This window comes from Sander vitreus, unplaced genomic scaffold (assembly GCF_031162955.1).
Source record: "Sander vitreus isolate 19-12246 unplaced genomic scaffold, sanVit1 ctg669_0, whole genome shotgun sequence".
NCBI classification, from domain to species: Eukaryota; Metazoa; Chordata; class Actinopteri; order Perciformes; family Percidae; genus Sander; species Sander vitreus.
In genome coordinates this window covers 1-14538 of record NW_027595759.1, presented here as the reverse complement: position 1 = coordinate 14538, position 14538 = coordinate 1, and the positions used below count along the sequence as shown (strand labels likewise).

General features: G+C 40.6%; 1 long non-coding RNA gene and 1 pseudogene across 2 annotated transcripts; one reads left to right on the top strand and one right to left on the bottom strand.

Moving 5' to 3' along the window:
- The first annotated feature begins 235 nt into the window (after window positions 1–235).
- LOC144514711 (protein NLRC3-like) lies at window positions 236–14258 on the top strand (annotated as a pseudogene). The gene is made up of 10 exons (XR_013501533.1): window positions 236–284; window positions 1192–1270; window positions 1433–1640; window positions 1777–3579; window positions 4661–4834; window positions 6133–6306; window positions 8241–8414; window positions 9663–9836; window positions 11775–11948; window positions 13202–14258. The product of XR_013501533.1 is annotated as a protein NLRC3-like (transcript).
- On the bottom strand, window positions 12760–13336 carry LOC144514712 (uncharacterized). Its single transcript, XR_013501534.1, has 2 exons — window positions 13290–13336; window positions 12760–13156 (listed from the first exon to the last, which is right to left on the bottom strand). It is a non-coding gene; the product is annotated as an uncharacterized LOC144514712 (long non-coding RNA).
- Window positions 14259–14538: the final 280 nt, after the last annotated feature.

The window sequence follows — 14538 nt, the reverse complement described above, 5'->3', positions numbered from 1 at the left end:
AAGTGACTTTACTGAGACTGTAAGATAAATACTACCTTTCCTGGATGAACCAGGATCAGGTCTGATCAGGATCAGGTCTGATCAGGATCAGGTCTGATCAGGATCAGGTCTGATCAGAGTTAATCAACATGAATTTACAGCTTCAATAGAATAATTCTCAGTCCAGGAGTCACAGTTAAACATGAAACATATTGAATATCAGATCAGTGTTATTGTTGATGTTGGCTGAGGTCAATGAGACGCCTCATTGAGTTTAAAGGTCAACAACCCTCTGCTGAAAAGAGGTAATCTGTTAATAATATTATAATATTGCTGATTCATGTTTCAACTTTTATGTTTCCAGAGAAGTTTTAACTTTATTTTCAGCATCTTTCTTCTTCACATATATTTATATTCTCACATCTGAAAGCTGTCCAGTGAGACCAGTCTTCAACTGTAGATCTCAATGGAGTCCAGATCAGGCTGAATTATTCTGTATGAGCACGACCCGAGTCCGACACAGTTAAAATCTCATTTTTTCTCATACTAATGACACATGTAGGCTACGTTTTGTGTGGAAAGCCCGCTTTTATTAAGCAACTGTAGGAAGGCATTCGGAAATGTCAACAGATGAGGCATCAGCGCACACGGGGCAACAAGCTCACGTTAATAAGCTGTTCAAATGTTCAATGTCAGGACACTATTTACCATGAGAAGACTTCTGCCATTTGAGTCTGGACACTTAAGGCCAAGTTTCAGTGAGTGCATTCATGACCAGATTCTCTTCCCCCCCCCCCAAGTCTCCTGACCAAATTGGTCAAAACGCAAAATTCTTCCCAAAATGTTGAATGTGGGTTTGCCAATTGGATGTCAGATCAGAAGTCAATAAGGGGAAGTAAAAAAAGGGAACCACCATCCAACAGTATCCTCAGTCCAGGTCAGCAGTTCTCCCCGACTACAAACAGGCCATCTAAGCTCTGCTTCCTTACTTCTTAGTTCTTTCTGTCGATTCACTTTGGGGTCAGCAGCACCACCAACACTTTAATGTCAGGGGAAACCATCTGATTCTGTGTTGTAATCAACACTTTAATGTCAGGGGAAACCATCTGATTCTGTGTTGTAATCAACACTTTAAGTCACAGGACCTTTATCTTGTGTTTGTCTCTGTGTGGACAGACATGATGTGAGCTAATTCTTCTGATTCCTCCACAGAGTGGACCAGGAGAGCTCAGAGGTTCCCAGTGGTCAGTCTGCCCAGCAGCATCAAACACACCTGGACTCCATATTTATGGTCCGTACATGTACAACAACTACTTTTACACCTATTCTGTTCACAATCATCTCCATGCTGTGCTTTTCAGACCAGTGGATTGTCAGTCTGTCCAACATGGATCTGATGTTTGCTTCCATGATTTCAGTTTGATTGTGTCATTCATATAATCTTTGGTTGCAGCTGCTGGAGGAGAACATCGTCACTTTTGTGAAGAATGAGCTGAAGAAGATCCAGAAGCTTCTGAGTCCAGATTACCCAGAATGCTCAGAGAGTCAGAGGGAGTGTGAGTATGAAGAGCAGAGCAGCAGCAGAGAGGCATTTCTGAAGATCACACTGGACTTCCTGAGGAGAATGAAGCAGGACGAGCTGGCTGACCGTCTGCAGCGCAGTAAGAGGATTTCTCTAAAGATTTAACTTACTGGACTAATGGGACGTTAACTAATGTCTCCAGAGAAGGGTCAAAGTATGTTCCTGTTTGCTTTACAAAATTACTTAATGATCTTTTTTATTATGTATTCATTCAGGATGCTCTGCTGGAGTTTGTAAACGTAAACTCAAGACTAACCTAAACAAGAAGTTCCAGTGTGTGTTTGAGGGGATTGCTAAAGCAGGAAACCAACCCTTCTGCATCAGATGTTCACAGAGATCTACATCATGGAGGGAGGGACTGCAGAGGTCAATGATGAACATGAGGTCAGACAGATTGAAACAGCGTCCAGAAAACACAACAGACCAGAAACAATAATCAGACAAGAAGACATCTTTAAAGCCCCACCTGGAAGAGAGGAACCAATCAGAACAGTGATGACTAAGGGAGTGGCTGGCATCGGGAAAACAGTCTTAACACAGAAGTTCACTCTGGACTGGGCTGAAGACAAAGCCAACCAGGACATCCAGTTCATATTTCCATTCACTTTCAGAGAGCTGAACGTGCTTAAAGAGAGAAAGTACAGCTTGGTGGAACTTGTTGATCACTTCTTCAGTATAACCAAAGAAGCAGGAATCTGCAGGTTTGAAGAGTTCCAGGTTGTGTTTATCTTTGACGGTCTGGATGAGTGTCGACTTCCTCTGGACTTCCACACCACTGAGATCCTGACTGATGTTACAGAGTCCACCTCAGTGGGTGTGCTGCTGACAAACCTCATCAGGGGAAACTGCTTCCCTCTGCTCGCCTCTGGATAACCACACGACCTGCAGCAGCCAATCAGATCCCTCCTGAGTGTGTTGACATGGTGACAGAGGTCAGAGGGTTCACTGACCCACAGAAGGAGGAGTACTTCAGGAAGAGATTCAGAGATGAGAAGCAGGCCGAGCAGAATCATCTCCCACATCAAGACATCACGAAGCCTCCACATCATGTGCCACATCCCAGTCTTCTGCTGGATCACTGCTACAGTTCTGGAGGACGTGTTGAAGACCAGAGAGGGAGGAGAGCTGCCCAAAACCCTGACTGAGATGTACATCCACTTCCTGGTGGTTCAGTCCAAACTGAAGAACATAAAATACGGTGGAGGAGCTGGGACCGATTCAAACTGGAATAAAGAGACAAAGAAGATGGTCGAGTCTCTGGGAAAACTGGCTTTTGAGCAGCTGCAGAAAGGCAACCTGATCTTCTATGAATCAGACCTGACAGAGTGTGGCATCGATATCAGAGCAGCCTCAGTTTACTCAGGAGTGTTCACACAGATCTTTAAAGAGGAGAGAGGACTGTACCAGGACAAGATGTTCTGCTTCGTCCATCTGAGTGTTCAGGAGTTTCTGGCTGCTCTTCATGTTCATCTGACTTTCACCAACTCTGGAGTCAACCTGCTGTCAGAAGAACAAACAACCTCCTGGTGGCCTAAAGTCTTCAGACTCAAACCTGAACTAAAATGTCTCCATCAGAGTGCTGTGGACAAGGCCTTAGAGAGTCCAAATGGACACCTGGACTTGTTCCTCCGCTTCCTCCTGGGTCTTTCACTGCAGACTAATCAGAGTCTCCTACGAGGTCTGATGACACAGACAGGAAGTACCTCAGAGACCAATCAGGAAACAGTGAAGTACATCAAGAAGAAGATCAGTGAGAATCTGTCTGCAGAGAGAAGCATCAATCTGTTCCACTGTCTGAATGAACTGAATGATCGTTCTCTAGTGGAGGAGATCCAAAAGTCCCTGAGATCAGGACGTCTCTCCAGATATAAACTGTCTCCTGCTCAGTGGTCAGCTCTGGTCTTCATCTTACTGTCATCTGAAAAAGATCTGGACGTGTTTGACCTGAAGAAATACTCCGCTTCAGAGGAGGCTCTTCTCAGGCTGCTGCCAGTGGTCAAAGCCTCCAAAAAAGCTCTGTAAGTGTGATTTATTCATCATAATGACGTTAAATCAAACCCTCTCGTGTAATATAGCTTAATTCAGTCACGATTAATTATCATGTTTCCAACTTGTTTGGAGTAGAGCAGCAGATATTTAAAGCGCCCATATTCTGCTCATTTTCAGGTTCATAACTGTATTTTCAGGTTGTACCAGAACAGGTTTACATGGTTTCATTTTCCAAAAACACCATATTGTTGTTGTACTGCACAGCTCTCTCTCACTGCTGCAGATCCTCTTTCAGCTGGTCTCTGTTTTAGCTACAGAGTGAGACCTCTTTTCTTCTTCTTCTTCTGTACTATCTTTGATTGGACTTGCACTTGCTCAGTAGCTCAGATGTAGCTCATGTCAGCTAGCTAGCTCCATAGACAGTAAAAGAAAGGCTGTTTCTCCACCTTCAGTCAGTTACAAGGCAGGATTAGCTGGGAGACTTTTGCTATTGAGAACGAGGTAGCATACTTTATTTTTTACAAAGTTGGTATGCGTGTGGAAGCACCAGAGACAAAAAATAACTCCCCAAATCCCAGAAAAAGTGTTTTTTTTCATAATATGGCCACTTTAAACATGCTGAGAAGGGATTTCATATGCTGTATCACCAAAAGTCCAGACTCAACATATAAACACAATCGTTATTTGTCTTCTTATATGACATTTCTCTAAACTTTAAGCTTTATTCAATTTAAACCGCCCTTCTCATGTCAGGATTTAAAATTTAGCAATTCGGAAATCTTTGAGTGTTTTCAAAGCATTTTGTTGTTATTTATAAGATGTTGTTAAAAACAAAGTATAAACTATGGCTATGGCTTTTTTTTTATCTTATGTGAATTTGAATACTGGATGTCTTTTTACTCCTCATTCAGTCACAATTAGTTATGTTTCCAACTTGTTTAGAAAATGGATTTTATATTCTGTATCACCAAAAGTCCAGACTTAACATTTAAACACAATCGTTATGTGTCTTCTTCATTACCATAAGTGTAATTTATTCATCATTACATACTCTATCTTTAAACAGGAGTTAAATATAAATAACTTGTTTCCTTCCTGTTGTCTCTCCAGACTGAGTGGCTGTAACCTGTCAGAGAGAAGCTGTGAAGCTCTGTCCTCAGTTCTCAGCTCCCAGTCCTCTAGTCTGAGAGAGCTGGACCTGAGTAACAACGACCTGCAGGATTCAGGAGGGAAGCTGATCTCTGTTGGACTGAAGAGTCCACACTGCACACTGGAGACTCTCAGGTCAGATCAAGAACAATAATCTTACAAAAAAACAGTATTTTATTCTGATTTAGAAACACTTCATAAAGAATGAAATATGAACTGTGGCTGAGATCCAGAAATCATTTATATTTTAATATCATGTGACTTTGATTACTGGACGTTTGTTTATTCCTAAATATACAACAAGTGAATTTGACCAGACAATCTGATTGGTCAACTAGACATTTAAAACTTACTCAAATCTGCATGACACCCAGAGCCATTTGGGCACACCTGGTGCATCACATACGATATTACTCCGCCATTTCCATGGCAACATTGTACCGTCCAGGGCTGTATAAAAAAACAGTAACGTTAGCCTACAACAATGATACAATGGATCGTTTTGTTGTTAATTTCGATTTATATGGAGGACTTAGTTTTGATGCATGATTGGAAGAGGATGAGAAGTTAATCATTGGATGAAACAACATTTTTACACTCTGGAGTTAACTGTTACTGGAATAGTTTGGATCACATCAGCTGTTAGATAACATCAGCTGTTAGATCACATCAGCTGTTAGATCACATCAGCTGTTAGATAACATCAGCTGTTGGATCACATCAGCTGTTAGATAACATCAGCTGTTAGATAACATCAGCTGTTGGATCAAATCAGCTGTTAGATCACATCAGCTGTTAGATAACATCAGCTGTTAGATAACATCAGCTGTTAGATCAAATCAGCTGTTAGATCAAATCAGCTGTTAGATCAAATCAGCTGTTAGATAACATCAGCTGTTAGATCAAATCAGCTGTTAGATCAAATCAGCTGTTAGATAACATCAGCTGTTAGATAACATCAGCTGTTAGATAACATCAGCTGTTAGATCAAATCAGCTGTTTTGATCTCGAGACTCTCAGGTCAGGATTCATTAACCCATTCTACTGATGACCATTTAAAATCTGACTAACTTTAGTTGATAAAACAGCTGCTTTGTGTCTGCTGATACAATAAACTTGGGCAGTAGTTATTAATTATATAATTATTAATTTCTAGACTCAGAGTTACTTTCCATGAGGATTTTTTATTGTTTAGTTTTGTTGTTAAATAGTTAAATAGAACAGATGATTTTAAAGGTGTATTCTAAATCTGGACCAAAATGTACCTGGGGTTCCTGTGTGTTGTTCTGTGTGTTTGCAGTCTGTCAGGCTGTCTGATCTCAGAGGAAGGCTGTACTTCTCTGGTCTCAGCTCTGAGCTCCAACCCCTCCCATCTGAGAGAGCTGGACCTGAGACCTGAGAGGGTTCATGTGTGTTGTTCTGTGTGTTTGCAGTCTGTCAGGCTGTCTGATCTCAGAGGAAGGCTGTACTTCTCTGGTCTCAGCGCTGAGGTCCAACCCCTCCCATCTGAGAGAGCTGGACCTGAGCTACAATCATCCAGGAGACTCAGGAGTGAAGCTACTGTCAGCAGGACTGGAGGATCCAAACTGGAGACTAGACATTCTCAGGTACAAACACTGATGAACAAAAAGGAGATATTTGTGTAGGAAGATGTAAAGAAAAACATCTCCAGGAACTAAAATGATGACTTCCTGTTAATAATTGATGTAGTTTGGACACATCTCTGTATGTTAAAGGAACTGTCCATGGTTTAGCTTAGCACAAATCAATGTGCTTTCTACGCTGTGAGAAGAGCGTGTCGATAAAGCATTACTCTTTCGGCAGACTAGTTATCTAGAGGTTTAAAATGTCAGTTGCTGGTGCTACATGGCTCATGTGATCGATCAGAGACGTACGCTGACATCAGGACCAATTATTTCTCTAAGTTCCTCTTGTACTGGGAGAGTACCAACTCCAAGTTCAAAAAGTCCCTCAAAATGCTCTTTCCTAGTCCCTTCGGTGCAAACATTATATATGTGTGTGTGTGTGTGTGTGTGTGTGTGTGTGTGTGTGAGAGTGATGTAATGTTCATGTTTCCCTACACAGAAAGGTCCACTGTTGCACTAATGCTTGCTCTTGGGGGAATTGTTTGGGTCTCTGTAAATGATAGTGTGGCAGTGGCGCCGGCAGCCGTAATCCTATATGCACTGTGCGTACATTTCTTTCTATGAGACACTCATCTAATGTTAACAATGTGTAAATGTGCACATAGTCTGTTCTGCTGTCTGCTATGTTCAGTTATATTTTCGTCATTATTTATGTTATTTCACCCACAAGCCATCCGCTATTAATCAGAATATTCATTGTTATGACTAGATCTGTAGATCAGAGGTGGACCGTCAGGGCCAGCAAGGCCTTCTCTGCTGGCCAAGAGATTATCAGAATCAGACAATCATATTTTTATAATTGAAGGCCTAAAATAAAGAAAATATGTATTTTCAATATTGTTCACACTGCAAGCTCATTTACATGTTAACAATGTTTAGTGAAATGATTTTACTAGGTATTACTGCTTGCTTTAGGTGTTAAAGATTTGAGCAGTGTCAGTGGCCGCTGTGCCTTTGTGTGTGTGTTAAGCCCGCACTGCTTGGCTGGAATTTGTGGCGAGGCCTGTTGATCACTGATTGTGTTATATGTGTTTTTGATTTCTTTGTGGTCACCGTATGAATAAATATGACCCAGAGACGCAACTATCGAATCGAATGAAAACGAGACCGTGGACGAGACACCTGTGTGACTCGAACATCTCACATTTACCAACAAGACGTAAAGCGAAAGACAGTCCAAAACATTTCAGACCGTCCTGCCAACCTGTATACATTTTAACATCAATGTACGCTGTAAAGATTTTTCACTATAAAGTCGCTGAAAGCTGCTGCTGTTTCAGTCCTGTCAGCACTTTGCAGCGGGCAGGGCTGCTTCGTTCCCCCCGCGACTGACGTGCACACACACACACACACACACACACACACACACACACACACACACACACACACACACACACATATGCTGTATCACCAAAAGTCCAGACTCAACATATAAACACAATCGTTATTTGTCTTCTTATATGACATTTCTCTAAACTTTAAGCTTTATTCAATTTAAACCGCCCTTCTCATGTCAGGATTTAAAATTTAGCAATTCGGAAATCTTTGAGTGTTTTCAAAGCATTTTGTTGTTATTTATAAGATGTTGTTAAAAACAAAGTATAAACTATGGCTATGGGTTTTTTTTTTAATCTTATGTGAATTTGAATACTGGATGTCTTTTTACTCCTCATTCAGTCAGAATTAGTTATGTTTCCAACTTGTTTAGAAAATGGATTTTATATTCTGTATCACCAAAAGTCCAGACTTAACATTTAAACACAATCGTTATGTGTCTTCTTCATTACCATCCCTCCAACAAAGCTCTGTAAGTGTAATTTATTCATCATTACATACTCTATCTTTCAACAGGAGTTAAATATAAATAACTTGTTTCCTTCCTGTTGTCTCTCCAGACTGATTGACTGTAACCTGTCAGAGAGAAGCTGTGAAGCTCTGTCCTCAGTTCTCAGCTCCCAGTCCTCTAGTCTGAGAGAGCTGGACCTGAGTAACAACGACCTGCAGGATTCAGGAGGGAAGCTGATCTCTGTTGGACTGAAGAGTCCACACTGCACACTGGAGACTCTCAGGTCAGATCAAGAACAATAATCTTACAACAAAACAGTATTTTATTCTGATTTAGAAACACTTCATAAAGAATGAAATATGAACTGTGGCTGAGATCCAGAAATCATTTATATTTTAATATCATGTGACTTTGATTACTGGATGTTTGTTTATTCCTAAATATACAACAAGTGAATTTTACCAGACAATCTGATTGGTCAACTAGACATTTAAAACTTACTCAAATCAGCATGACACCCAGAGCCATTTGGGCACACCTGGTGCATCACATACGATATTACTCCGCCATTTCCATGGCAACATTGTACCTTCCAGGGCTGTATAAAAAAAACAGTAACGTTAGCCTACAACAATGATACAATGGATCGTTTTGTTGTTAATTTCGATTTATATGGAGGACTTAGTTTTGATGCATGATTGGAAGAGGATGAGAAGTGAATCATTGGATGAAACAACATTTTTACACTCTGGAGTTAACTGTTACTGGAATAGTTTGGATCACATCAGCTGTTATATCACGTCAGCTGTTAGATAACATCAGCTGTTAGATAACATCAGCTGTTGGATCACATCAGCTGTTAGATAACATCAGCTGTTAGATAACATCACCTGTTGGATCACATCAGCTGTTAGATCAAATCAGCTGTTAGATCAAATCAGCTGTTAGATAACATCAGCTGTTAGATCACATCAGCTGTTAGATAACATCAGCTGTTGGATCACATCAGCTGTTAGATAACATCAGCTGTTAGATAACATCAGCTGTTAGATAACATCAGCTGTTGGATCACATCAGCTGTTAGATCAAATCAGCTGGTTGGATCTCGAGACTCTCAGGTCAGGATTCATTAACCCATTCTACTGATGACCATTTAAAATCTGACTAACTTTTGTTGATAAAACAGCTGCTTTGTGTCTGCTGATACAATAAACTTGGGCAGTAGTTATTAATTATATAATTATTAATTTCTAGACTCAGAGTTACTTTCCATTAGGATTTTTTATTGTTTAGTTTTGTTGTTAAATAGTTAAATAGAACAGATGATTTTAAAGGTGTATTCTAAATCTGGACCAAAATGTACCTGGGGTTCCTGTGTGTTGTTCTGTGTGTTTGCAGTCTGTCAGGCTGTCTGATCTCAGAGGAAGGCTGTACTTCTCTGGTCTCAGCTCTGAGCTCCAACCCCTCCCATCTGAGAGAGCTGGACCTGAGACCTGAGAGGGTTCATGTGTGTTGTTCTGTGTGTTTGCAGTCTGTCAGGCTGTCTGATCTCAGAGGAAGGCTGTTCTTCTCTGGTCTCAGCGCTGAGCTCCAACCCCTCCCATCTGAGAGAGCTGGACCTGAGCTACAATCATCCAGGAGACTCAGGAGTGAAGCTACTGTCAGCGGGACTGGAGGATCCAAACTGGAGACTAGACACTCTCAGGTACAAACACTGATGAACAAAAAGGAGATATTTGTGTAGGAAGATGTAAAGAAAAACATCTCCAGGAACTAAAATGATGACTTCCTGTTAATAATTGATGTAGTTTGGACATATCTCTGTATGTTAAAGGAACTGTCCATGGTTTAGCTTAGCACAAATCAATGTGCTTTCTACGCTGTGAGAAGAGCATGTCGATAAAGCATTACTCTTTCGGCAGACTAGTTATCTAGAGGTTTAAAATGTCAGTTGCTGGTGCAACATGGCTCATGTGATCGATCAGAGACGTACGCTGACATCCAGACCAATTATTTCTCTAAGTTCCTCTTGTACTGGGAGAGTTTCAACTCCAAGTTCAAAAAGTCCCTCAAAATGCTCTTTCCTAGTCCCTTCGGTGCAAACATATATATGTGTGTGTGTGTATGTGTGTGTGTGTGTGTGAGAGTGATGTAATGTTTATGTTTCCCTACAGAGAAAGGTCCACTGTTGCACTAATGCTTGCTCTTGGGGGAATTGTTGGGTCTCTGTAAATGATAGTGTGGCAGTGGCGCCGGCAGCCGTAATCCTATATGCACTGTGCGTACATTTCTTTCTATGAGACACTCATCTAATGTTAACAATGTGTAAATGTGCACATAGTCTGTACTGCTGTCTGCTATGTTCAGTTATATTTTCGTCATTATTTATGTTATTTCACCTACAAGCCATCCGCTATTAATCAGAATATTCATTGTTATGACTAGATCTGTAGATCAGAGGTGGACCGTCAGGGCCAGCAAGGCCTTCTCTGCTGGCCAAGAGATTATCAGAATCAGAAAATCATATTTTTATAATTGAAGGCCTAAAATAAAGAAAATATTGTTTACACTGCAAGATCATTTACATGTTAACATTGTTTAGTGAAATGATTTTACTAGGTATTACTGCTTGCTTTAGGTGTTAAAGATTTGAGCAGTGTCAGTGGCCGCTGTGCCTTTGTGTGTGTGTTAAGCCCGCACTGCTTGGCTGGAATTTGTGGCGAGGCCTGTTGATCACTGATTGTGTTATATGTGTTTTTGATTTCTTTGTGGTCACCGTATGAGTAAATATGACCCAGAGACGCAACTATCGAATCGAATGAAAACGAGACCGTGGACGAGACACCTGTGTGACTCGAACATCTCACATTTACCAACAAGACGTAAAGCGAAAGACAGTCCAAAACATTTCAGACCGTCCTGCCAACCTGTATACATTTTAACATCAATGTACGCTGTAAAGATTTTTCACTATAAAGTCGCTGAAAGCTGCTGCTGTTTCAGTCCTGTCAGCACTTTGCAGCGGGCAGGGCTGCTTCGTTCCCCCACGACTGACGTGCACGCACACACACACACACACACACACACACACACACACACACACACACACACACACACACACACACACACACACACACACACACACACATATGCTGTATCACCAAAAGTCCAGACTCAACATATAAACACAATCGTTATTTGTCTTCTTATATGACATTTCTCTAAACTTTAAGCTTTATTCAATTTAAACCGCCCTTCTCATGTCAGGATTTAAAATTTAGCAATTCGGAAATCTTTGAGTGTCTTCAAATCATTTTGTTGTTATTTATAAGATGTTGTTAAAAACAAAGTATAAACTATGGCTATGGCTTTTTTTTTATCTTATGTGAATTTGAATACTGGATGTCTTTTTACTCCTCATTCAGTCACAATTAGTTATGTTTCCAACTTGTTTAGAAAATGGATTTTATATTCTGTATCACCAAAGGTCCAGACTTAACATTTAAACACAATCGTTATGTGTCTTCTTCATTACCATCCCTCCAACAAAGCTCTGTAAGTGTAATTTATTCATCATTACATACTCTATCTTTCAACAGGAGTTAAATATAAATAACTTGTTTCCTTCCTGTTGTCTCTCCAGACTGAGTGACTGTAACCTGTCAGAGAGAAGCTGTGAAGCTCTGTCCTCAGTTCTCAGCTCCCAGTCCTCTAGTCTGAGAGAGCTGGACCTGAGTAACAACAACCTGCAGAATTCAGGAGGGAAGCTGATCTCTGTTGGACTGAAGAGTCCACACTGCACACTGGAGACTCTCAGGTCAGATCAAGAACAATAATCTTTCAAAAAAACAGTATTTTATTCTGATTTAGAAACACTTCATAAAGAATGAAATATGAACTGTGGCTGAGATCCAGAAATCATTGATATTTTAATATCATGTGACTTTGATTAATGGACGTTTGTTTATTCCTAAATATACAACAAGTGAATTTGACCAGACAATCTGATTGGTCAACTAGACATTTAAAACTTACTCAAATCAGCATGACAGCACACCCAGAGCCATTTGGGCACACCTGGTGCATCACATACGATATTACTCCGCCATTTCCATGGCAACATTGTACCTTCCAGGGCTGTATAAAAAAACAGTAACGTTAGCCTACAACAATGATACAATGGATCGTTTTGTTGTTAATTTCGATTTATATGGAGGACTTAGTTTTGATGCATGATTGGAAGAGGATGAGAAGTGAATCATTGGATGAAACAACATTTTTACACTCTGGAGTTAACTGTTACTGGAATAGTTTGGATCACATCAGCTGTTATATCACGTCAGCTGTTAGATCAAATCAGCTGTTTGATAACATCAGCTGTTAGATAACATCAGCTGTTGGATCACATCAGCTGTTAGATCAAATCAGCTGTTAGATAACATCAGCTGTTAGATAACATCAGCTGTTAGATAACATCAGCTGTTGGATCACATCAGCTGTTAGATCAAATCAGCTGTTAGATCAACATCAGCTGTTAGATAACATCAGCTGTTAGATAACATCAGCTGTTAGATAACATCAGCTGTTAGATAACATCAGCTGTTGGATCACATCAGCTGTTAGATCAAATCATCCGTTTGGATCTCGAGACTCTCAGGTCAGGATTCATTAACCCATTCTACTGATGACCATTTAAAATCTGACTAACTTTAGTTGATAAAACAGCTGCTTTGTGTCTGCTGATACAATAAACTTGGGCAGTAGTTATTAATTATATAATTATTAATTTCTAGACTCAGAGTTACTTTCCATGAGGATTTTTTATTGTTTAGTTTTGTTGTTAAATAGTTAAATAGAACAGATGATTTTAAAGGTGTATTCTAAATCTGGACCAAAATGTACCTGGGGTTCCTGTGTGTTGTTCTGTGTGTTTGCAGTCTGTCAGGCTGTCTGATCTCAGTAGAAGGCTGTTCTTCTCTGGTCTCAGCTCTGAGCTCCAACCCCTCCCATCTGAGAGAGCTGGACCTGAGACCTGAGAGGGTTCATGTGTGTTGTTCTGTGTGTTTGCAGTCTGTCAGGCTGTCTGATCTCAGAGGAAGGCTGTACCTCTCTGGTCTCAGCTCTGAGCTCCAACCCCTCCCATCTGAGAGAGCGGGACCTGAGCTACAATCATCCAGGAGACTCAGGAGTGAAGCTACTGTCAGCGGGACTGGAGAATCCAAACTGGAGACTAGACACTCTCAGGTACAAACACTGATGAACAAAAAGGAGATATTTGTGTAGGAAGATGTAAAGAAAAACATCTCCAGAAACTAAAATGATGACTTCCTGTTAATAATTCATGTAGTTTGGACACATCTCTGTATGTTAAAGGATGGTTTAGCTTAGCACAAATCAATGTGCTTTCTACGCTGTGAGAAGAGCGTGTGGATAAAGCATTACTCTTTCGGCAGACTAGTTATCTAGAGGTTTAAAATGTCGGTCAGTTGCTGGTGCTGCATGGCTCATGTGATCGATCAGACACGTACGCTGACATCAGGACCAATTATTTCTCTAAGTTCCTCTTGTACTGGGAGAGTACCAACTCCAAGTTCAAAAAGTCCCTCAAAATGCTCTTTCCTAGTCCCTTCGGTGCAAACATTATATATGTGTGTGTGTGTGTGTGTGTGTGTGTGTGTGTGTGTGTGTGTGTGTGTGTGAGAGTGATGTAATGTTGATGTTTCCCTACAGAGAAAGGTCCACTGTTGCACTAATGCTTGCTCTTGGGGGAATTGTTGGGTCTCTGTAAATGATAGTGTGGCAGTGGCGCCGGCAGCCGTAATCCTATATGCACTGTGCGTACATTTCTTTCTATGAGACACTCATCTAATGTTAACAATGTGTAAATGTGCACATAGTCTGTTCTGCTGTCTGCTATGTTCAGTTATATTTTCGTCATTATTTATGTTATTTCACCCACAAGCCATCTGCTATTAATCAGAATATTCATTGTTATGACTAGATCTGTAGATCAGAGGTGGACCGTCAGGGCCAGCAAGGCCTTCTCTGCTGGCCAAGAGATTATCAGAATCAGAAAATCATATTTTTATAATTGAAGGCCTAAAATAAAGAAAATATGTATTTTCAATATTGTTTACACTGCAAGATCATTTACATGTTAACAATGTTTAGTGAAATGATTTTACTAGGTATTACTGCTTGCTTTAGGTGTTAAAGATTTGAGCAGTGTCAGTGGCCGCTGTGCCTTTGTGTGTGTGTTAAGCCCGCACTGCTTGGCTGGAATTTGTGGGCGAGGCCTGTTGATCACTGATTGTGTTATATGTGTTTTTGATTTCTTTGTGGTCACCGTATGAGTAAATATGACCCAGAGACGCAACTATCGAATCGAATGAAAACGAGACCGTGGA